The following is a 25,914-nucleotide window of genomic DNA, read 5'->3' as shown; positions in this document are numbered from 1 at the left end:
GGTCTTGGACTCCGATCTTGAGGGGGTTGGGAGTGGAAGTTATTCCTGAGGACTTGAATCAATGTATATGGAAGACTTTGAGAGTGATGGCGTTTAAAGGGTTATCATATCAGTTGAGTTCAGGTGGGGACATCTAGAGAAACTGGCTCTGGAGTGATGACTTCTGGATAACATATTCAATCTAGAGGGGAGAGAAAAATGAGACAATGAAAGGTATATCGGAGAGAGAGAGAGAGAGAGAGAGAGAGAGAGAGAGAGAGAGAGAGAGAGAGAGAGAGAGAGACAACAGAGACAGAGAATGAGAGAAAGACACACACACAGACAAAGAGACAGAGAGACAGAGAATGGAGACAAATACACACAGAGGGAGAGAGATGGGGGGAGATTATTTTTATACAGCCTCACATTTATCGTGTCACCCAGTGAAAAGAACACATTGGTGCTTGGCTGACATTAAGGTAGATAACTACTGATTACATTTTACCATTCTACTGCAATCTGGCACCAGGCAGCTCTTGGAAGAGAGAGGCCTTCAGATACCTGCCTAAACAGTAGCTTTGCAATGTTACTGGAGGGATGAGAGACTCTTAATTGCTAGGATTCAGATTCAACGCTTCCAAAGAATACAAAGGGGCCAGAAAAAAAAAAGGTGATCTCTTAACACAACAACCTGGTCACATCAATTGCTTTCTGAGGAGCACAGATTTAAAAGGAGCATCTTTAAAATATAAAGAAAGGGACATACAAGCAAAAACAAGTTCAAGAGAGTGGTACCGTCAAGCTATTGGCATAGAGTCAGGAGGGCTAAGTCCCTGAATGCATTCATTCAGTAGACATTTATTAAGCTCTAATGATGTGGCTTTAGAATGACAAAGAAGCATGATTCCCACCTCTTGGCAGAGAAGTGATAGACTGGAAACGTAGAATGAGACATACATTGTCAGACACAGTTGTTGATTTGTTTTGCTTGTCTAAACTTACTAGTTACGAGGGGATATTAGTAGATAGTGATGGTAATACCCCCCCAAAAAAAACTCCAATACCATAAATGATATATTTCAAATAACACACAGAGGAGAGTAGAGGAAAATTCAGTTTATTACCAGCTGTTGAATTAAATATGCATATAGTGGGGTGGGGTATGATCAAGGGAATCCTGCTCCATTGATTTCCCCTAGACCAATTGACAAAATTATAAAACATAATGGGTTGATAATGGAACCAGTTCCTTAATAAGGTGTGTAAAACTGTGTTATCTAGACTGATAGAAGTAAAGGGCAGTTAGCCAAGGATCCAGTTACTCCTTTGAAGGAGGGCCCCTTTGAAGGGCCTTTCAGAATTGGAATGCAGCCTCTTAGGATCTTCTCTTAGAGTTGATGTAGGGGATAGTTCTGAGTGGTGTGTGAGTTCTGGCAGTTGAGACGAGAGCAAGTTATAAGAGGAAATCATTCCTCACTTTAGGGAGGGGAGATTTCTGCCCCTCCTCCCTCCCAAATCACAGCTATTTGTCCAGAAAGAGATAGTCCCTGCTGGGAGTGGTCTCTGTTGAGAATCAAATTGGGGCAGCTTTGAGGAGTGAGATCTCTATAAATCAAAGATTCAGTTCATAGGCATTGAAGTATAGAGAGGAATAAACCAAAGGAGACCAACTAAGAAACATGCTCAACAGAGAAGCTGCACCCAAGGGAGCATCCTTAAGGGAACAAGGAAAAGGGGAAAGGAATAAGCCTTTATGAAGAGTCTTCTTCAACCAGACAGTGAGCTAAGCACTTTACAAATATTATCTCATTTGATCTACACAACAACCTGGAGAGATAGGAGCTATTAGCATCCCCATTTTACAGTTGAGAAAAATTAAGGTAATTGGAGAAGTGACTAGCCCAGTTAGAAAGCTCATAAATGTTTGAAGCTAGCTTTGACCTCAGGAAAAAAGTCCTGGAGTGGTGGAAGTGGAAGTGCTTTGTCCAGTCACTATATTCTCCGAGAATTGTGTCTTTCTACTGGTAGACTTCAACTGTGTGCCCACAATTTCCACTAATGGAACTTGAGGTTGTGGGAGCTAGTCGACCATGTTTATTGGGGCTGGGGGGTAGTGTTCTGTTACAATTGTTCAGAATTACCATTTCAATAAAAGGCTTTGCACTCATTTGTATCACTGGATGGTGACTGAAAGTAATAGAAACAGTAAGGTATATGAGCTAAAGTTTTAAGAGTTTGGACTCAAGAAATACCATGAAGCTATAGGTAGTTGTCTGTCCCCTGTGGCGACTCAACCTACAAGTGTGAGTCAATGAGTGGGGGATAATCCTAGAGGGAGTTACAGATACATTTAAAAAAAACAACTTTATAACATTCTATATACTGAAATGTTATGTCTATTAATGTTTGCTAAGTTCACATAAGAAATGAAAATTTTTAAAGGGCTTATGGTGTATAGAGTACTGTAGTTGTCCCATACCTGGAAGCTTCAGATAATAGATGCCTCTTCTCATTATGTCCACAATCTAGTAGGGGAATAAAGGCAGCAATATAGATAGCTATGGTACCCTATAGGAGCAGCTAGGTGCTGCAGTGGATGGAGCATTGGGCTTCAAATCAGAAAGACTCATCTTCCTGAGTTCAAATCAGGCTTCAGACATTTAGTATCTTGTGACCCTGACCAAGTCATTTCATCCTGTTTTCCTCAGTTTCCTCCTTTGTCAAGTCATCTGGAGAAGGAAATGGTAAAACCACTCCATTATCTTTGCCAAGAAAACCTCAAATGATGTCATGAAGTCAGACATGACTGAAAAATGAGTGAATATTATACTCTATATTTTGTTCAACTATGAATGACAGTTATTCTCAGTTATCCAGTGATTCAAGACAATTTCAAAAGATTCATGAGAAAAAAATGCTGTTTGCATCCAGAAAAAGAACTGGTGAATCTAAAAGCAAATCAAAGCATACTATTTTCATTTTCTTTATTTTTGCGTGTTTTTTTGCTTTTGATCTGTTTCTTCTTTCATGAGATAACTAATATGGAAATATATTTTATATGGTTGCATATGTAGTCTATATTATATTACTTATTCTCTTAGGAAAGGAAATTTGGAACTCAGAATATTTAAAACTGAATGTTAAAATTTCTCTTTTGTCTTTGAACTCCTAGTCTTGAACTTGCATTAAACATTGCATTAAATGGTCACTCAAAATCTTAATGACTTGAACTGAATGGAACTGAAGGAAGGCATCAGGGAATTACACCATAAGATGGGAGGTTACTGACTAGGGAGTTCAGAGAAGACTGGATGCAAGAGGTGGTAGTTGCATTGTATTTTTTAGGATAGATAGAAAATTTAAGGATGAAGGGTGTGTTGGGAAGAGACTGTCTAGCAGATGCTTGGGATGTGTTTGGGAGTGAGGGAACAGAGAGTTGTTTGACTTTGTTGAAGTAGTTGATTTGCAGATGGGACTAGTACAAGAGAAGACTGTAAAGTTGGGTAGCATGAGTTGAGGGCTTGGGATAGTTTCCAAAGGTAGCAAGACAAATTTTATAAAAATATGATAATAGCCTTGAAATAAAAGACATTTTGGTGTCATCTCTTCATTTTATAAATGAGAAAATGAATATCTAGAGAAATTAAATGACTTGCCCCAAATCACACATCTAGCTAGCCACAAAGCTGGGACTAGACCTCCAGACTAATCTAGTGTTCTTTCCCCTATCCCATACAGCCTCCTCTTCCCATGTATATTTATAGCAAGAAGGAAAAAACCCATGAATTTATATGGCTGGAAAAGAACTTTAAAGCCTACTTAGTCAAGATCCCCTCACTTTAAAGAACAACAAACAGACTCAGGGAGAGAAAGCCATTTTTCTGAGAGCTGAGAGATAACCCAGGTGTCCTAATTCACAGTTCAACAGCCAAGCTGTCATGCTCTTGACCCTATCCTGTTCTAATTTTTATCAATGTTTAGAATGAACTAAAAACAATTGGATGATCCTGAGGACATTTGTGGCTTTAAAATTCTATCATTTTGTGATTCAAAGGAAGGATTATTAAATTTATGGATGTTGTAAACCAGGAGAGAGAGCTAATGCAGTATATAACATATTTAAGATTTCAAAAGATGTCAGCAGATTGGAATAAGGAAGCTAATAAAAAAAAAAGCTGGGATTCAATAGGGAAAATGTATAGATTTTTCAATTGGATTCTTAAAAAAAATCAAATTGTTAATGAGGAATACTTGGCCTAACAGCAGTTCATGTGGAAAAGATACAGGACTTTTAGCTGACAGCAAGTTCAAAATGAGCCAACAGAAAACCTCACCATCAAAAAAGCTAATGTCATCTTTTGCCAAATTAAAAAAAAAAAAAGCAAAGTGCCCAGAACAATAGAAGTAAGAGTTCTATCACTTGTTCAGGTCTAGGTACCATATTTTTCCAAAAGGATATCTAGAAATGGGGGCATGTCCAGAAGGATACTCGAAGTGAGAAGGGTCAGGAAACAATGTCATATGGAATATGAATAAAGTCTGAATGTTTATTGTGCATTAAAATAGACTTTGTAAAAACATGATCAACCCATTAGTATTTATTGTTGTTGTATTGTTTCAGTCCTTTCTGATTCTTCATGGCCCCATTTGGGATTTTTTTGGCAGAGATATGGGAGTGGTTAGCCATTTTTTTCTCCAGGTCATTTTATAGTTGAGGAAACTGAGGCAAGTCGATTAAAACCAGTAAGTATCTGAGGTCAGATTTGAACTCATGAAGATGAATATTCCTGACTCCAGACCCAGTGTTCTATCCATGGTGCCACTTAACTGCTCCAATTAGAATTTAGTGAGTGCTTACTATGCATCAGTTTATGAGCCAGGCACTAGGGATGCAAAGACAAAGTAAGGGGTTGTTATTTGGAAACGATCATGAATGAATAAATAAAAAACATAATTATAATTATTATTATTATTATTCAGACTTACTATGTGCTCAGTATTGAATATTAGAGTTACAAATACAAATGAGAGGCTCCTGAAGAATTTTTATTCTCACAGAAGGGAAGTAGTGGCCAGTGACGAGCCAAACCATGGAGATGTTAAATGATGTCACTGGGCAACTGAATCCTTCCTAAAAGTAATGGTAGTAATGATTTTATTACTATTCCCAGAGCAAGAGGTAGAAAGGGGAATGAGGATGGGGTGGGAGAGAGAAGGAGAAGGATATCCTTGGGGCAGAATGGGAAGAAGATGGTGTAGTCAGGTTTCTTGGGCTACACAATGTTGTGAGCTCCCACCAATTAGTACCTCTCCCTCTTCCCAGCCCTCACCCCCCAACCAAGGAGGGAACTGGAGCTCCATTCAGAATTCTACTTGACTGACTGGCAGCAATAGCATGATACAAAGGGGGAAACTGGGATAAAAGGGAAATAGCATTCCATCCCCTGCCTCCACACCTTTTCAAAAATTGTTTCCTATGTCTGGAATACATTTTTTCCTCACTTCTGTCTCTTGGAGTCCAGAGTTCCTGTCAAGGCTCCACTACCAAAGTCTCCTTGTGGTCTTTCCTGTTTCCCACAATTGTTATTCTCTTTTAAGTCTCAAATTATTTTACATTGTACATACATTTTGCAGTAACTCATTTAGAATTTTTTTCCCCACCACCTTAAAACCCAGGTCTGGTTTTGTTTGTTAGTTTACTAGTTTAACTGTTTTTTTAAGTTTATTTTTTTTTTTTGTATTCCTGATACCTAATACTGTGCTAATCACTGGGGGATATAAACAAAGTCATAAGATAGTCCTTGTCTTCAAAGAACTTACTGTCTATTGAGTGAAGACAACACATAAAAAGGGTAAAAAGTTGAGGTTGGGAGCAGGGCATGATGAAGTCCTAAAAAGACCCAGGGTGGGAAATATTCTGAGGAGGTATGAGTTACAGAGATAAATTCATCTTACAGAATGATTAGGTTTTGGAGACCATGAAATCCAGATCAGTTGGGTAGCAAATGAGGTGAATTTTCCATTCTATGTGGACTGACATAGTTGGAAAAAGTCAACAACATTCCTATGATCTCTGATGTAAGGTCTATCTATTTTCTTTTCAGGGACACTCAAGAATGACCAATTCTACTAGAAAATGAGGATCCCAAAATGACCAGTCATCATCATTATCAGAGTGACTTGATATCAAACCCTTGAAATATAAATAAACTTTTGCCTTAAGAACTACCCCCACCAAGCTCATTTAATTTGTCTTACCTCTCTGTTTTTCTTTTGAAAGGCACAGGATTCTCCAGATAACTTGAGAAAAAAATTATAGTTCACTGATATTCCTGTTTACAGAGAAATTCTGGTAGGAGAAAAACATTATCAAAACCCAAATAGCTTTTGAAGTCAACATCAATGGCATATATCCCTGCCTTCTTAGAACTTGTCTCTTGGTACTTTCACAGGGGATAGAGCTTGGGTTGGAGAGCAAGAAGACAGCCATAAATTTTTGTGTTTGGGACTTAAGTAGTCCTGACCAAACTGGTGCCCTTGAGTCATGTGCAGTTGATTAATAGTTTACCTGGCATCCTCACCCATTTCTTAAATAGTGGAACTTAGAAACTTACATTAGTCCTTTAGAGGTTGTCACAGTCTTAGTAGCTTTCATCTGACATGGGGACATGGAAGCTGAAAAGATCCCAAGATACTTGAACAAAATGAAGGAATGGGTAGTGAGGGGTTAGGGTATCACATTTCAGGTTATACCCAAGATTAAAGAAAGATCGAAGAGATCAGATTAAATCTTCCCTTCAGTGACTTCCTGGAGCAGTCATGCATGGGGGAAATTTCGGAGGAAAGTGGATTCGAGGAATTAGAAATAATGGAGTCAATAATAGGAACAGCAAAAAAAAAAGCAGAAAACCTTTGTGGTCAGATTCCTTGGGCTAATGGGAAGTCGATGTTCTTGATTCATACCATCAAAAATGATGCTGTTTGCTTTTATATAGCAGTTATTTAAATATATTGCCTTCTCACTCAGTTTGCCTATCCTAGTAAACCAAGATTTAAAAAGATAGAAAAAAAGTTAAAAAAAAAACCCCAACAAATACAGTGGGTACCTCCAGAAGTATGTGGTTTTCTTTTTCTTTAATTTTGTTTTGTTTTTTAGGTTTTTGCAAGGCAAATGGGGTTAAATGGCTTGCCCAAGGCCACACAGCTAGGTAATTGTTAAGTGTCTGAGACTGGATTTGAACACAGGTACTCCTGACTCCAGGGCCTGTGCTTTATCCACTGCGCCACCTAGCCGTCCCTTTCTTTAATTTTTTAAAAAATTACTTTTTTCAATCACATGGAAAAACATTGAACATTTGTTTTTAAATTTTTGAGTCCTAAATTTTTTCCCTCTCTCTCTTCCCCTCCCCTCTTTGAGAAGACAATTTGCTATTGATTATAATACACAGTTAAGTAAAACATATTTTCAACATTAGCCATGTTGCAAAAGAAAGCAAGCAAAAAAATAAGAAAACTAAAGGAATATTTAAAAAGCATGCGTTGATTTGCATTCAGACTCCATCAGCTCTTCCTCCAGAGGTGGAAAACATTTTTCATCATAAGTCTCCTAATTGTCTTGGACCACTGTATTGCTGAGAACAGCTGTCATTCACATTTGATCATCATACAGTATGACTGTTACTATGTACAATATTCTCCTTCTTTTGTTTACTTCACTTGCACCAGTTTATGTAAGTCTTGCCAGGTTGATGCAGCTATCTTCAAAATCTGCACTTGGCTAACCAGACCATTTATACTCCAGGTCATATCACTAAGCTACTCCAGATTTAGATTTGAGACATTATTTTAAAATTGTTTGGGGCGGGGGGAGAATTTGAGAGCATTTAGGGAATCCCTACTTCTACTCCACCATCTTGACTCTACAATTTTCTACATCCATTTTTCTACATTTTTGCAATGAAGGTAGGAAGGTGCATCTTCTCAAGTCCTCTCCAAGATCTAGTTTAACAATTATAAATGCATAATGTCAAGTTTTATTTTATTCTTTGTGTATATGGTCACAACTACTTTAATTTTAATGTCTTGTATTTCTTTAAGTTCTCCATTCTTGTTATTTCTTGTGATACAATAATATTCCATTACATTTTTATACCATAATTTGTTTAGATATTTCATAATTGATGGACATTTACTTTGTTTTCTATTTTTTGCTATCACAAAAGTAAGACAAAACTTGATATATATGGGACCTTTCTATTTTTGAACTCCTTAGGAGGTATATGTGTCTAGCAATGGGAATATATGAGTCAGAAAATAAATGCATTTTAGGTAATTTTCAAAAAAGTATAGTTCTAAGTTATTTTTGCAAACTTTAGATGTTGAAAGGTTATTCTAATTAACACTCACATTAATAAGCTAAAATGCTTAGCACAAGGTCTTTGGGACCCTATCCTTAGGAATTTAGAGATATACCCTTTATATCCTATTTACACACACACACACACACACACACACACACACACACACAAACACACACACGTCTGTCCTATTTCTATCCCTTTATATCCTATAGAGGGATATAACTTTCTCTACTGTCATCAGTCTTAGCCACCTATTCTGGTGACTTTTTTCTCAGTGTCAACTGCTAGTGATTAGCACTATAATTTTCTGTAACCAATTAATAATAGTAACCTTTACAAACGTATATTTCCTGAGAAGATATAGCAGGAACAGAAATTACAAAAAGTTCCTCCACTTTCCCATATCTACCTGAAACCCTTGGGAGAGGTAAACCCAAACTTAATGTGGCTGCCAGGTTCACTTCCAAATGTAGCATAGCCAATGGATGATTTTGTATAGCTCCCTATTAGCTGCCTTTAATCTCTATTGGGTCAAATAGATCTCTCAGAATTTTGCTCCTCACTATTTGCCTTCTGGCAAATCTTGGCAAGGACTCTAGACTTCTGGTACTTCCCTTCTGGGCCCTTTCAAAGTTCACGAGTTCATAGTGATCATTAAGACTTTTACGCCAAAGTGAGGAAAACTAAACTCAACAGAAACAGAGGCATCAGCAGGACCACATGTCTGCTGTCCACACAGCAACAGTTCTGACATTTTATTCTCCACTTACAAAATGGCAGCATTTCTTGAACCTGCTTAAATTTGAACACAGCTAGGCAGGAAAGAACAAAAGAGGAGACTCTCTATTACCAGTTAATTCCTTTTGATTATCCCCCATTCCCACCTCAGGAGAGACAATCAATAGTCTGTCTCCTCACCATATGATCAGCAGAATGGAGCCACTTACAGGATATCTACACATGTTCCCAATCGGGGATCCCTTTCAATATATGTCCTCATACCTTTCTAGAAGCAAGCTCTCTAGCTTCCTCCATGTTGACAGGCAGCATGAAAAGTAGGCTTCACCTGTTCTGTAAATTGCACTCTTCCATTAGCCATATTTCAGAATGGTTGGACCATGTTTCCATTCTACCGATGATATATTAAAATGTTTGCCTTCCCATATCTCCTGTTGCAATATTTCTCTTGTTGTCATCTTTGTCAGTTTTGTAGGTATGAAGTAAAATCTCTGAATTGTTTAAATTTCCATTTCTTTCATTACTAGTGACTGCAACAACCTTTCCTATGATTGATTGTAGTTTATAATTCTTTTGGGAGCATCCTTTGGTTTAAATCTTTTGAGTACTTATTTACTGAAAAAATGGCTGTTAGACTTCTATGTAAGAGTAATTACCTTGACTCTCATGACCTGAAAACTAGATGTGTTATATGTCATTCTTCTTCCAGGTTTTTCCTATTACCCTTAATATGATATTGACATTGGTACTTCATTCTTGAAGACCATGACATCAGGGAGTGATGCCATGACAAGCACGTGAATTGGATTTGAGTGAGGGGGTTCTGTGCTAAGTCACCAGCCTCACTTTCTCTTCTGGAGTCATCTGGTCCAGTGGCCAGTGAGGTGGCACAGTGGATAGAGCACCAGCCCTGGAGTCAGGGTACCTGAGTTCAAATCTAGGCTCAGACACTTAATAATGACTGAGCTGTGTGGCTTTGGGCAAGCCACTTAACCCCATTTGCCTCACAAAAACCAAAAAAACAAAAAAGAAAATGAGAGACGAATATTAGTTTTTAGGGCTATTAAGGAGACAAAAACAGTTGAAAAATGTAGGTACTATAAAAACTAAAGATTACTGCACAACAAAAATGTATTAAGATAGTTATATATAACAATATATAATTAACATATAATATACACTCTTCTATCCTTAGCTTATTAGGATTTCTGATTTCAACTCACTTTCCTACTGATTTCTTCTACTAACTTCTTAGACCTCTTAAAGCTAAAATGAGAGCCTTGTGGTATTCAGTGACTCAGCTTTACCTTATAATAAATTACATATAAAGTATACATATATAGTATATAAAATAAACATAAAATTGAAATATACATAATTAAAGATAAAAATATGTAGATAAAAGCAAAGAAATATACCATATCAGAGTTCTTATATAATTTCCTTATTATCACAAGTTACTTGATTTATAATTTTGTCAATTATCTTTATAAATTTAAAAACAGTCCTTTGCAAATGAGTTGGTAGATCACAATACCCTGTACCTTTTATTACTTTGGTCATTGCTTCTTTTTTTCCCCCAAAGGGGTCCTTTCAGTACTTTCATTTGAGGGCAACTGTCCTTTTTCTAGTCCTTGCAATAAGTCTGTGTCTTTACTCAATAGTTTATCTGACACACTGTTTTCTTCACTAGTTGATTTTATCTCTTAACTTACAAAGATTTTCCCCCCTGTCCCTTTAAGCAACCAAAATGATTATTTAGAAAAAGGACAGTTCTTTATATACATATATTGTTTGGATATTCCAATTTGGGGGCCCATAGAATGTGGAATTATCTGGGTTTCCAACCTCTCAGTGCTTTTGCTCTAAGTAGTAAACAGAAAGCTCTGTGTCATCTGCTGGGTCTTAGAGAGTAAAAAAAGCTGAATTATTACCACTATCACACTGTGTACTTTTCCTCTAATCAATGATTTATGGGATTTCCTTTTAAAATGAAAGGGCATTTCTCCAGTTTTTCCACCCTACTGTTCACTGTATCCCCCACCTCATATGGTATTCTTGAAGGAACATTCTTTTTTTCAGCTATGCCCTTCTTTTTTCCTTCGAACTACAAAATTCTCAGACCATTATAATCTTTAAGAAAAAGCACTCAAGTAAACAAACCAGGGTTTTCCTTAACTTTGCTGCCCCAAAGCTCTACTGCAATTCTAAGTTTTGCACATAGATGATGCTGAATTAAAATTGGATTGTAGTATCCCCCAACATAAAATCAATCCATTCATTTTTACTTTAGTGGAGAATTGAAGAGGAGGAAAAGTTTTAAAAGTTAAAAAGTACTTGTATTATTGCCCTAAGTGTGTGTGTGTGTGATCGGGTGTGTGTGTGTGTGAGCTCTCTTATGTTCTAGGTGTTGTCTTTAAAGGTTATTCAAGGTGAATCCTGTGTTTTTTCCATCAGGGACCTGTCCAGACCAATTTCCACATCCACTCTTTAAATAAGCATGTTCCTTCCGGTGGCTTGGATTTTTATTTTTGTATAACACATATTTCTGCCTCAGCAGAATTGAACCAAGTTGAAATTTGGGGGGGGGGGGGACAAGAGGAAGAAGTATCTCCCTCAAATGCTGGGGAGTGTCTTTGTCCTTGGTCAGTGCCTGTCATCATTCTGCCCCATAGTTAGTCTTTAATTGGTACTTTTGTTTCCTTGGGTCTGTTTAGAAACAGCAGTAAGATGAATCAGCAGATAGGCCTACAGGGAAACTGGCCCAAAGCCAACCTGATGCAGCTTCTGGCTTAGGCAACCGAGCTTTAGCAATAACTGGAAAGATGGAGGCAAAGCTACCTCTCGGGTTCGGGAAATGAACTCATCTTCTTTGGCTCTTCTGTAGAGTCATAACAATGCCAAAGGGGAGAGCCAGAGCTGAGCTAGCAGCCTGGGGGGGGTGGGGGGTGGGAAGGCTGGGAGTGAGGAAGGGGAAAAAATGAATCAATTAAATGCCTTAACTTTTAGACTGACATATAACACTTCAGAAGTCCTTCACAGTGAGTTAAGAGACCCCAACATTTGCCAGACCCCAACTCTTCATCCCACCCCAGCCATAGCCATCTCTTAATCTCCTCAGATGAAGCCAAATTTATAAGAAATCAAAAGACTGGAGGAAGACCAAAGACATTCGATTAATTGGGTGCTTGCTCTATGAGGCACCTTAATTGCCAGTGCTAATGGGGAGTGTTTTATTTCAGTCTGGTTCATCAGCTTGAATTCCTATCTCCACATCCCACCAAGTTCCCCCAACAAGTCGATTCTACTCTGCTTAAGAAAATTGAAAGCTTGACTTGATTAGATTCCATTTTTTTCTCCTCCTGGTCCCGCAATGAGCAATTATTTAACTCCTACCATGAGTTGGGCCACTATCCTGAGTGTGAGAGATATAAAGAAAGGCAAAATCATTGGTTCTTATCCTCACAATGGTGACCTTCTCAGTGGGAAGATTACAGTGAGTATATACCAAAAAAAAATGGCACTAGCAGTGGGTGGAAGCCAGAAGAAGTCTCTTGCAGAAGGTGAGATTTGAGTCTTGAAGAAAGCCAGAGAAGCCAGGAATTAGAAATGAGGAAGGAGAGTTTTCCAGGTTTATGGGGTAGCTGGTGAAAAGTACTGGAATTAGGAGATGGTGTGTCATACTCAATGGGACTGGAAGGGTGTAAAGAGTAAGATGGAAAGTCCTTTGCTTGGCTTATGGTTCCATTGACTGAACTTACCTCTTCTTTCCATTTTTCCTTTTGTTTAATCTGGGCCTCTTCTGGACACAACCTACCTCATCAAAAAGAATCTAGATGCAACCCAGATTGTTGTAGGTAGATTCTAGAGTCTCTTCTGCTCTGAGATTTTTGATTCAGTTCTAGATTAGCTAAAGTTTAAGGAATTTCCACTTGGGAAAGGAAGGAAATAGAAGTGATAAAAGAGTTGGTAATGGTGATAAAGCTATTGATGCCATCAGATGGATGAATTAACTGATGTCATGTAGTGGATCAAAGGGATGAAGCTGCAGACTTCATGAAATACAATTTGAGTTCTCCACATTTTATAGCCTTATCTAGATATGATTTTGAGGACCCAAAGTTCTGTCTATCATTAAAAAACACAGTACTACTCACAAGGTCTAAGTTCTCATCTGCTGTCATCCAAAACACCTGAAAGAAAGAATGAACCCCCCCCCCCCCCAACTGCTGCAAAACAAATCAACATTTGTCCATTATTTGCCATTTCCAAGGCCTTGTTATCAATATCTATAGATCTAATGATTGATTTAACTATTGATCTTTTGGTTCCATGAAAATATAAGCTAAATAGGCTAAGCCATGACCTAACCATAATGCAGCTTCCCCTTTATCCATCACTGACAAGATTTTTTGTTTGGACAGACTAGCCTGCAGCTCTGGCTTTCAGCCTTTGAATTATCATGACACGGCTAAAAATGAATCTCTTGGGCTGTAGCTTGAAGTTAAACCTTTAGAAAGGGCAATGTTGACGGAGTCTGTTCTCAATTATTCAAAAATTAATGTTTCAGTTTATGGATTTTCCAAGTTCTCTTGTGTACAAATATAGGGCCCTACCCTAGTCTCGTCCCAGAATCCCCTGCAGGTGATATATTCTAGATAGCCAAAATATATCTCATCCCCTTCCTGTTCCCACTGGACATGGTCAGTACTTTCATGTCTCCTGTTCTCAAGATAGAGTTACTTTCTAAGTCTGCAATTCCTTCCTTCTTTCTGATTCCCATATTGAATTTCATACATCCTTTTAGTCGCAATTCAAATGCTAATTTTTCTAATGTCATTAGCCAATAACAATTTCCCCACTTTGTCTCACGTGTATACTTTTGATAAAATTGTGAGTAAATTAGATAGTGCAGTGGATAGAGTTGAACCTGGTAGTCAAGAACAAATCTCATTTTATCCTCAAAACAACCCTGGCAGGTAGATGCTAACATTTTCTTACTTCACCAATGAGAAAGATAAGGCAGGGAGAAGTTAGACTTGTCCAGAGGGTCACACAGCTAATGTCAGGCTAGAGTTGCACCCGGGCCATCCTAACAATTAAATTGAAATAGAGTGAAAGAGAAGGTTTCTCTCATACCTTTAAGGTCTTCCAGTAAAGACTAGATGGCCATTTAGGGGCCATGCTGTATATGGCCCTCTGAGGTCCTTTTTACTTCTGATATTCTGTGATCTTGTGTGGAGCCTTAATCTAGACGCTTAATAAATGTTTCTGAAATTAAATTTCAAGAAGGTTTTGCCAACTGTGGATGCTATTTATCCTTAGTTGTTCTTGCCCATGGAAGCCACAGCACTGACTTTACTTTTATACATGGCTTTGCTTCTCAGCTCGAATTAGGGGTAGGCACTGGAAGATCAACATAAAATCAGAAAGACAGCATCTGGTTCTAGTCCTACAGACCTAAAGTATTTCTTCTAGGGTTCCTTGAGATCCCTTAAGGACACTATAGGCTATTTTTGCCTATGAGAGCTAAGGCATTCCCAGAGCTGGCGCCATTTTGGTTGGTTGGGCTTTTTATATGACTTAATCAAATACACTGATAAATAAACCTTAGATAAGCAAAATTTTAAAATAGAGCTTAAGACATTTTTCCCCCTAGCGCAAGTCACCTCTTTCCTGGCAAACCATTTTGTAATGGCAAAGTTGGATAAGTGATTCTATTCAGAAGTTAATAGCAAGCAAGGAAATTAGATTTTCCCTTTCTACTATCTTCACCCCCACCAGCCCAAGTTAGAAGTCAGGGTTCTGCCTACCTGTATTTTACAAAGCAAAAGCTAATTTGGGATTCTTTTCTTGAGTGCTACCACCTCCCTGGCATGGCCCTATCTAACCCTTAAGGGCCCTCTCCTTCCTCTTACTATATGGTGACCCTGGTCTCTGCCATTCACTTGGCAATTAATCATTCAATAAAACATTATAGTTACAACGTACCTCCCAAATGATCATCTAATTGCATCTGATTCTTCATGACCCCTTTTGGGGTTTTCTCAGTAAAGAACTAGAGTGGTTTGCCATTTTCTTTTCTAGCTCATTTTTACAGATAAGGAAATTGAGGCAAATGGGATGAAGTGACTTGTCCAAGGTCATGCAGCTCCTGCTCTATTCACTGCATCACCTACCTTTTCTAATAAAACTCTAAAGGTTAAAAGTTTTTGCGATTTGCAAAATGCTCTTCTCCTAGCAACCATATAGAGTAGGTAGTGAGGCATTATTATCCCCATTTTGTAGATGAGGAAAATGTGTTCAGAAATATTAGAAGATGGTTCTAGAGTCATCCAAGTAATGTGCCACACTAGAGATGGGAACAGATTCCAGGTTTCCTGACTCTAAACCTGGTGCTCTTTCTTTCTTCCTTTTCAACAAGGACCTGCTAGACATGATCTCAGAAGATTAAAAAATGAGCCTGTGAATGTAACAGCAGCTAGAAGCAACTGGAGTTACAGAGTCCTGAATTCAAATCTAGCCTCAGACATGGGGGGGGTGTCTGTGTGACCCTGGACAAATCTCTGGACATCTCTCAGTCTTAGATTCCTTTTCTGCAAAATAGGAATTATAATGGGATTTATATCCAAGAGAGCAAGCACTTTATACATGCTTGCTATTTTTTTCAGAGGAAAGAGTTCTGGAATCAGAAGTCCTGGGTTTGAATCCTAGCTCTGACATTTATTGTATATGGGACTTGTGCCTCAGCTTCCTTATCTGTAAAATAAAGATAATATTAGAACTACTTGCCTTATAGTGTATTGTGAAAAGATTTCTGGTAAATCTTAAGAACCATGGAAGTGCTGGTTATTTTTACCCTTTATGTTGTCTTTTTTTTAAACTCAATATTATTTTCCCCACACCATTTTCCCCTGAGATAAGTTATAAGTTCATGTTGGAGGTTGTGTCATATGCATTTTCAAGTCACTCACAGTATTTAGAGGTCCCAGGGATTTGTAGAAGCAGTGAGAAATGAGAAAGGACCATAGAAATGATCTAGGAGTTATTAACCAAATGACTGTGGATAAATTTCAGTCTATAAACTTAAATGGGGGAAAATGTTACATCTTTATTTTCACTCACCTCTAACTTAAATGGAGCATTTCCTTGGTCGTTCATTGGTTTTCAGTCATGTCCAATTCTTCATGACCCCATTTGGGTTTTTCTTGGCAAAGATTGGTTTGCCATTTCCTTCCCCACCTCATTTTATAGAAGAAAAAGCTGAGGTAAGTTAGGTTGAGTGACATGCCCAAAAGTCACTCAGCTCAAAAGCTTCTGAGGCCACATTTGAACTCAGGAAGATGAATCTTTCTGACTCAAGATCCAGCCTTCTAATCGCTTAACCATTTGACTGCCTCCCCCAAATTTTGTTATTGATGTTTTTTGTTATTTAAAAACATTTTTCTAAGGAGGAGTTCATAAGGTTTGACACACTGCTAAAGTAGTAAAGGTTAAGAATTCCTGATCTTTGAGTCCAACTTTCTTATATTACAGATTAGGAAACTGAGGCTATTGAGGCTTGTATCAAGTAGCAGAGGTAGATGAAATATAAAATCCTTGTTCATTGTTTGAAAGGAGGAATGGAGAGTTATATTTCTTTTATGCCCCCTCTTTCCCTCAGTGGCTAGGACCATCTATGAAAGTTGGAACCAACATTGGTACTTCTAAAGTATTACTGATCCCACCATGTTCTAGGACCTAAAGTAGATTCTTGTTGATTGTATGAGTCTGATTATGCCTTAGTTTATGGATCCCTTAGTTTATCTCTGATGTTTCTAATCAGAAGTCCCTAGTTGAGATGTCTGTCTCTGTGGCCATAGACCTCTCTCCATAGTCCCCCACCCCCCATGCCCAATCAGCATTGATAACCTTTTGCTTCCAATTCAAAATTGGGCTCCTCCATTGGCTTTAGCCTTTTAATTCTGGAAGGGAGATGGCCAGAACCTCTGCCAAACTCTAGCCCAAAGATCTCTCTTCCCTGGTTCTTCAAGTCACTAGGTTGTAAAGGGCAGTCTAGACCAGTCCCCCTCTCCATATACAGTTTTTTGTTTTGGTGTGGTTTGTTTTTATTTTTGCAAGGCAATAGGGTTAAGTGACCATCTACTGTTGTAGATCCATTGAGTATGGGGCAGGAGTTGTCATAGCCCTTATCCAGAGCATCGATCCATCGCCCACCTCCAGGCTTTTTTCTTTAGGGGGAGTGACAGACAATCTAACCCCTTACTTTCCAGTTGTTCCTGGGGCTCAGAGTTGTGTGAATCCCCATGGGAGCCCTCCTTTTGAAGTCAAGGAGCAGCCTGGGAGGTGGGAGAGACAGCTGATAAGAAGGCTAAGGCTTTAACAAAGAGAACATTCCTGTTTATTTGTCTTTTTGCAGCAGTGGGCTGGTTTCCAAGGATCTGCAGTCTCCAGTTCGGTTTAGACAGGCACCAACAGCTTTTGTGTTTACCTCAGGGGCTGGCAGGTTATTCAAGCTTCTTGGCCTTAAGGTCTCAAAGGAGCAGCTTCTGAGCCAACCTTGCCAGCTTGTCCTGCCTTGTCACTGCTCTTAGTGATACAACATAGAGCTGCTCCCTGTTCTAAGTGACAAAAAGGAATCCACACAGGGGAGACAGATAGTTTTCTCTTCCTCTTCCAGGGGGGACATGAAGAAGACACCCAGGTTTTACTAGGTGTTTTGTTTGTCATTCAGTTCTTTTTCAGTCAAATTTGACTCTTCATGGCCCCAATTTGGGATTTTCTTGGCAAAGAGACTGAAATGGTTTGCTATTTTCCTTTCTCCAGCTCATTTTACAGATGAGGAAACTAAGGCAAACCAGGGTAAGTGATCTGGCCAAGGGTCTGAGACCAGATTTGAACTCAGGAAGGTGAGTCTTCCTGACTCCAGACCCACATTGTAAGCTGCATAAGTAGCTTATTTACAGGGTAAGGGATTTGCATTCCTTCAAGTTTTATTATTCCAGAAGTGGTTGGACCAGCTCCCTAAGTGTGTTCACTCCCTAAGTGTGTTCGACAACCCATCCATTTTAGAATTTCAGGTCTGATAGATTCTCTCTTCAAAGATCATTTAGTCCCACCCTTTCATTCAATAGATGAGGAGACTGATGGATGAAGAAGCTAAAGTTCTCCCTCAGGTCACATGGATAGTAACTGGCAAAACTGGGATCTACACCAGATCTCTGATCCTAAATTCTGAGCCTATAGGGTGCCTACTACAATAATCCTGAACATCCTATGTATAAATGTGTGTGTGTGTGTGTGCTTGCGTGTCTGTGTGATATATATATGTGTGTGGATGTGTGTGTGTGTGTGTGTGTGTGTGTGTGTGTGTGTGTACATATTACTATGGCTACCCATATGTATGTAGAGTTGTTGGGGGTATGGGAAAGAAATCATTAAGCATAGTTCAGGGGTAGTGCCTCAGTTTGATCTCTGGGCCTAGAAACTTTCTGGCTATTTGATTCCAGACAAATCCCTTAACCTCTATTTGCCTCAGTTTCCTCAACTATAAAATAGAAACAGTTATATAAATCAATTAATCAATCAATAAATTTGTTAAAAGTTAATTAAATATCACCCACTTTCCAGCGTCATTGTGACGATCAAATAAGAATATTTGCAAAGCTCTTAGTTCAGTGTTTGGTATATACTCAGACCTTCCCTTTGCTTTTTTTCCTCTTCCCTTGGTTCTAATATTTGAAGAAATCTTTTATAAAGTTGTATATAGCTTGTATTTTTTCTGTTGTTGTTTTGAAAAGTTCCTGCTCAGATTGTTTGACCACTTATCTATTGGAGAATGGATTATGTTCTTATTTAACCACATCAAATCCCTGTATGTTTTGGATAATGGACTTTTTCCAGGCATATTTGCTGCAAACATTTGCCCTTAATTAAGTGCTTCACTTCTAATTCTAGCTATATTGATTCTCTTTTTTTCAATAGCTTTTCAACTGATGTAATGAAAATTGTTCACTTAATTTAATATCATCACCTCCCTTCCTTGTTAAGGTTAAAATCCTCCACTTAGCCAGTAGTGAAGGGATCTCCTTCCATCCTTCCCTAATATTGTTATAATGAGTCCTTAGATAATTTTGTCATGTTGGAGCTTATCTGATCTAATCAACATTTTTGCCAAACTGATTTCTAGTTTCCCAATAATTTTTGTTAAATAGAGAGAACTTGCCCCAGTAATTGGTGTCTTACTTATGAGGTTACTATGTTCTATTTCTTCATTAAGGTGTTTTCTACACAATACACTTTGAATGGAGTGATCTTTCATCATAGTGCAGGTAGTGTAATCTCCATTTGAAAAGATTGAGTCTTAGAGAGTTTAAATGAATTGACTTTGGTCATCATTAGTTAGTGTGTGAATCAGGTCTCTTTACTCCAAGGTCAGCTGTCTTTTTAATGTATAACACTACTTTTCTTAGGAATCACTAATACTGTACTATCTGATCTATTGGACAGATGATGTTTTAGCAGTAAGATTTTTAAGCCTTGTGGATTTCCCTATTTGCTAGTTCCCTCCCTCCCTCCCTCTCAAATAACTTTATATTTAGTTTTCTGTGTGTGTATTTTATATATGTATATATTTACTAATATTATTTATGTTGTATATATTGTTACTCCCATATAAACTTGAGAGCAGGCATGGCTTCATTCTTGTTGGAGGACAAGTACTCAAATATTCCAGTAGACACGGCTATCATGCATACCCAATGTTTCCTCCAATATCCATGCCTGCCATTCCATTTGTCTTGTCCATGTTCTCCCATTAGTTTGCCACAATGACAGTACTCCATGTATCAAAGACATGTTTCTCTCAATTTCATCCTGTTATTATGAGGATACTAGTGAAGGACTTTGTCCACTTTTATTCTTCACTGTTCTCATCTGACCTATCCTTTTTTTGGCATTCCCTAACAAATTTTATTTTGATTTTTATTTAAACTCTTGAATTCTTGAATTTTTTATTTTAATTATTCAAATTAATAGTATATTCCAAATTCATTCCAATTTTTATTTAAAATTTGCTGTTGTATCTTCAATAGTGCTGGCACAGAATAACTTCTAAATAAATGCTTATTGATGGATTGATGGTTTTCTAGCACTTTGACTTTGTGCTGAATTTTTATTTTCCCTTTGGTGAGAGAATAAGAGAGAGGCATATTAGAGAAAGAGATATCTTGATAGCTTCATTGATGTGAGAGGGACAGAGGTACCTGAAGCTCTAAGGCAGGGATGGGGAATCCATAGCTTGAAAGCCTTTTGTGACCCTTTGTTTGGCTTCTTGGCATATGAGTCTAAAGCTAAAAGATGGAATTTTAATACCATTGTTTACCAATTCAATTCAACAAGCATTTAAGTGACTGAGACAAAGCTAAGTGATAGGGATATAAGAGGTAGGAAACAGTCCTTGCTCTCTGAGGAATTTATATACTAAATAATATGCCAGTAAGACCCAGAATACATGGGAAATTGTTTGGAGAGAATACTAATGCCTGGAGGAATCATAGAAGGTTTCATGTAGAATGTGTCTCTTGAGTTGAGTCTTAAAGAAAGTTGAAGATTCTGAGAGGAGTGTCAGAAATTCATTCTAGTCAAGGGATGATGATGATGATGATTGTCCTTTGTTCACATCAGGGAGGTGATGCCATAACAAGTACATGAATAGGATTTGAGTGAGGGGAGTTGTCCTAAGCCACCAGACTCACTTTCTCCTCCAGAGTCATCTGGGTCCAGTGCCAGATATGAATCAGAACGACTGGAGATGGCCTTGGATGCAAGGCAATCTTGGGTTAAGTGACTTTCCCAAGGTCACACAGATAGTAAGAGTCAAGTGTCTGAGACCAGATTTGAACTCAGTCTTTCTAACTCCAGGGCTGGTGTTCTATCCACTGTGACACCTAGCTGCCAGGCATAGGGAAGGACTTTCATATATGGATATGCTTGGGGACAGATCTTGTAGACTAGTTTAACTGGAAGGCAAAATTCTCAAAAGAAAGTGCTGTGTGTACAGCCTAATATAGCTAAAAAGGGAATTTTTATAGGTTTTTATCATATAAATCAAAACTCAGCTGAAATCTCACCTTCCCTAGGAGGCCTTTTTGGGGGCCCCCATTTGCTTATGCCTTTCCTTCTTTCACAGTCTTCTGTCTTTGTCTAGTTGTTTCCATATAGTCTTTTCCTTCAGAATGCAAGTTCCTTGAGGGCAAGAATTTGGCAAGGGGTGGGTGTTGGCAATGGAGATGGTAGAACTTTTTTGAAGCTTAGTGTTTAGCAAAGGAAGGCATAGTGCCTCTCATACTGTAAGCATTTTATGCATACATACATGCATACATACATACATACATACATAAATATATGCATATGTAACTATATATCTAATTTATGGAATAAAAAACATTTCCATGACATAGGATATTAAAAATGATTGCACATGAAACTGCCAATCTGAAACTTTAAAATCTGTAATAAAACTATCATACAAATTTCTTTTTCTTTTCCTTTTCTTTTTTCTCCCTGGCTTTGAGGTGGCAAAGAAATGTAAATTACAGGGATGCCCATCGATTGGGGAACAGCTAGGCAAGTTGTGACATATGACTGTGAAGGAATACCTACTCTGCTATAAGAAATGATGAGCTTAGTGATTTTAGAAAATTATGGAAAGACTTGCACAAAAGAATGAAGAATGAAATGAGCAGATCCAAGAGAACATTGTATATAGTAACCATATTGTTTTAAGAGTGACTTTGAACTAATTTCCTTTTGACTATTATACATATACAAGCACATATGAAGAAAGATGCTATCTACATCCAGAAAAAATGATCAATTGAAGTATGCACAGAATAATTATATATATTATATATATTACATTATATTACATTATATTATATTAATTTATCATATTATTACCTAATCTTAGCCAATAGTAAACATTTAACAAGTGCTTGTTTAGTGCCTTTTGGCCCTTGGGACATTTTCTGGGAAGTAGATGCCTAAGGCCTAAACAGGATATTATGGCTTGGTGGGTCTTGACTTGTCTGGCAGGTACTGGAAAGGAGGGTGGGGCAACTTCAGGTAGGGCAACCGGTGTTTCTCAAGGTTCTGTATATGGCTCTTAATATTTCCTCCAGTTATTGTTTCTGAGAAATAAGTTCCACCCCACTGCCTGAGCTATGTCTTCAATGTAATGAATTGAGTCACTTTTAGGGTTCACTTCTAGTGCTCTAACTACTTACTGGATAGTTCCACTAAGATATACTGTCAAGTCAAATTCAACATATCTAAAAAATAAAAGAATCAAGTTTTCTGCCTCTTCACTCTTAATGAGCTCCTCCTTTTGACTTCTCTTTCCTCTACACTCCAAAATATAGCCCATTACATGAAGCTAGTATCAGACTAGGACTTTGTCTAGGGCCTCTTCTCTCTCTTCTTCTGCCCACTTTTAAAAATTTCCTTGCTGGAGGATAGATACTCAAATATTCAAATGGATCTGGGCTATCATGGGCACACAATGTTTCCTCCAACATCCACGCCTGCCATTCCATTTGACTGGTCCATGTTCTCCCATTAGTTTGCCCCAGTGGCTGTACTCTTTTTACCAAAGGCATGTCTCTCTCAATTTCCTCCTGGTTATTATGAAAATACATGGGCAGCTGAGGCAGCTACATGGGCACAGTAGATAGTGCTCCAGGCCTGGAGTCTAGAAGATTTGAGTTCAAATCTAACTTTAGACACTTACTGGTTGTGTGATCCTGGGCAAGTCACTTTATCTTCTTTGCCTCAGTGACCTCATTTGAAAAAATAAGATAAAAAAAGATTAAAAAAAAGAAAAAAGAAAGAAAAATAAGATAAAGAAGGAAATGGCAAAGCTCTTCAGTATCTATGCCAAGAAAGCCCTAAAGATGTGAACCCAATTGAAATGGTTGAACAAGTATTATGAGGACACTAGTGAATGACTTTGTCCTTCATTGTGCTCATGTGATCTGTCCTTTTTTTTTAGCATTTATTTACCTGATAACATCCTTTATTCCAGTTCTTATTTAAAAATACTTCTTCATTCTATGTTGCAGCTTGCTCCTATCCAACATGCATATCTCCACAGAAAATAAATGAGACAGAGAGAGGCCTGGACCTGAGATTTCACTGGCCTAGGGAACTCAGCTTAGGAAATTCCCTATATCCAAAGCAAGTCAAGTACCTTTTCTGCAACTTATAGTGTTATAGAATTTCTCAGAGCCCTAAGAATTTTAATGATTTTCTCAGAAGTGGAACCTGAACCCAGGTCTTCCTAACTCTCTAACCCTTACACCATGTTGTAGGCAGCCCCAATGTGAAGTGACCAATTTCCATTGGTAGAGGACTGATAAAAACACAGGCAGTTTTACTAAAGACATGCAATACAATATGCAAAAATCCAGGCATTCTAGATGACCCATTTCAGATGCCAGTGGATAAATAGAAGTAGACATTTGGTTCAGAATGAATTGAGAAAGTGTGGTATATACATAGTTTATAGTTTACTTACTGGGGGTGGGATTGAAAAACAAACCCCATGAGATGTCTATGTGCCACATGAAAGGGAGTCTGTTGTGGAAGATAAACCTAAAAAGGGAGCTTAAGGACCTATTTTAAGGGCCATGAGTACTCCAGAGATTGCTTTGTCTCTAGGTTGAATTGGTGATTGGTTATTGAGGTAGTGATTTCATGGAACTATTCAGAGGAGCTAGGAAATAATTAAAGGATGACTGAAGAAATGGAGCCTTGAGAAGATTAATGCTTGATGCTTCCTATGCAACATATATATACATATATATATACACATATATATATGTATATATATGTATGTATAGTTAATATATAACAAAATGTCCATTAAACAGTAGTTGCCTAATAAATGTTAACCACTTTGTAGCTGTCTTTATTATGTTGAGATGAAATGATCGTTGACACAAAGTATAAAAACAAAACTATCCTGTTTATTCCCATCCTGAGCTCCTTTTATGATAGGGAAAGATATAGAAGGCAACCTCGGATCATATTAGCTTGTTGGTTGCTATTACATGACTTTCTCTTGTTGAGTTTAAAGGACATTAGGGTCCTCAGAGTCTTCTACTTGAACTGTTGTCTATTCACCTCTTCCTAAATTTATGGTAATGAAGTGTAGCATTTTCCATTTTTCTTTCTTAAATTTCATCTTATTATATTTAACCTATGGTAACCAGGCAACCTTGCTTGCAATCCCCTCTCCCAACCATCACTGTGAACTCCTCTCACTAGCCCCACAAAGTCACAGATCTTAGACTTGGAAGGACACTTCAAAGCCATGCATTTGGGCAGCTGGGTGGTGCCGGTCCTGGAGTCAGGAATACCTGAATTCAAATCTGAACTCAGACACTTAATAATTGTCTAGCTGTGTGGCCTTGGACAAGCCACTTAAGCCCATTGCCTTGCAAAAAACCTAAAATTAACAAACAAAACAAAAAAAAACACAACAAAGCCATGCATTCCAACACAAATTTTGATGAGAATCCTTTATATCATATAATAAATGATGATTATCCTCTGCTAGAAAACATCAAGAAAGGGGAAACCTGCTCCTTCTCAGGCAGCCCATTTCCTTTACAAATAGCTGTAATTGCTAGGGAGCTCTTCCATATGTAGGGCAACTATTCCAACTCCTTTTCACACTTATGAGCAGATTCCTTGGAATGTGGCTACTATGTCTTCCCTCAGAGTCTAGGGGTAGTCCTGAATGTCTTTCTAACTCTGTATCCTGAATCCCACACTGATGTGCTTCTCCTCAATTTCCATTGATATCATTATCATTTTATATAAATCAACCAAATTTGATTAGCATTACAAACCGATATTTACAAAAATATCTAGAATAGTACATAGAACATTCTTCCTCCTCCCCCCCCCAAAAGAATTCTATGGCACATCTTCCTCAATAAATACAAGGTCCTTAGGGGCAGCTAGGTGGTGTAGTAGATAAAGCACCCGCCCTGGAGTCAGGAGTACCTGGGTTCAAATCTGGTCTCAGACACTTAATAATTACCTAGCTGTGTGGTCTTGGGTAAGCCACTTAACCCCATTTGCCTTGCAAAAAACTAACTAACTAACTAACTAACTAAATAAATAAATAAATAAATACAAGGTCCTGGGGAAAGTGGGCTCAAACTTATAAAGTAACATGGCAAAAGGATAATGCACTCCTCTTAGAAGTCTTTTTGTTAGAGCCCTCATGATATTTCCTTTTTAGGTATGGTATAAATTTGTTTTCCCCAGCTGGACTCTTTGCAGACTTTTCTGTAGATTCATTCTGTCCTTAAGTCTTATTTTTGTAATTGCCTTTTCATTCATTTTTAATATTCATCTAATTTTTTTGAGTTCTAAATTCTTCACTCGCTCACATTCTTCCATTGCCCATTGAGAAGACAAGCAGCATATCAACACATGAAGCCATGCAAAACTTATTTCCATATTAGCTATGTCCTTGACTCCTAATGTAGATACTGCCATGATTTTTTCCAAGTATACTTCTAGGATGCCAGTGGGAAATTAGGAAGTTCAAAATCCCTTAGACCCTTCAAATATTCCAAGGTCCCCCTCTTTTCATGGGAAGTTGAGAAGACCAAAGCAAGACCAATCCTCAGAGACACCTCTTTCCTCTCTACTCCTGGATTATCAAATCTTGAATCTTCAATTCCAACAAGCCCAGATGGTTTTTAAACAGGCCACAGAGGGCATTGCCAAGTCCCTCAGTCAATCCCTATAGACCACTTGC

Source organism: Macrotis lagotis, chromosome 5, assembly GCF_037893015.1.
Source record: "Macrotis lagotis isolate mMagLag1 chromosome 5, bilby.v1.9.chrom.fasta, whole genome shotgun sequence".
In the NCBI taxonomy this organism is placed as follows: domain Eukaryota; kingdom Metazoa; phylum Chordata; class Mammalia; order Peramelemorphia; family Peramelidae; genus Macrotis; species Macrotis lagotis.
This window is presented reverse-complemented; position numbering follows the sequence as displayed.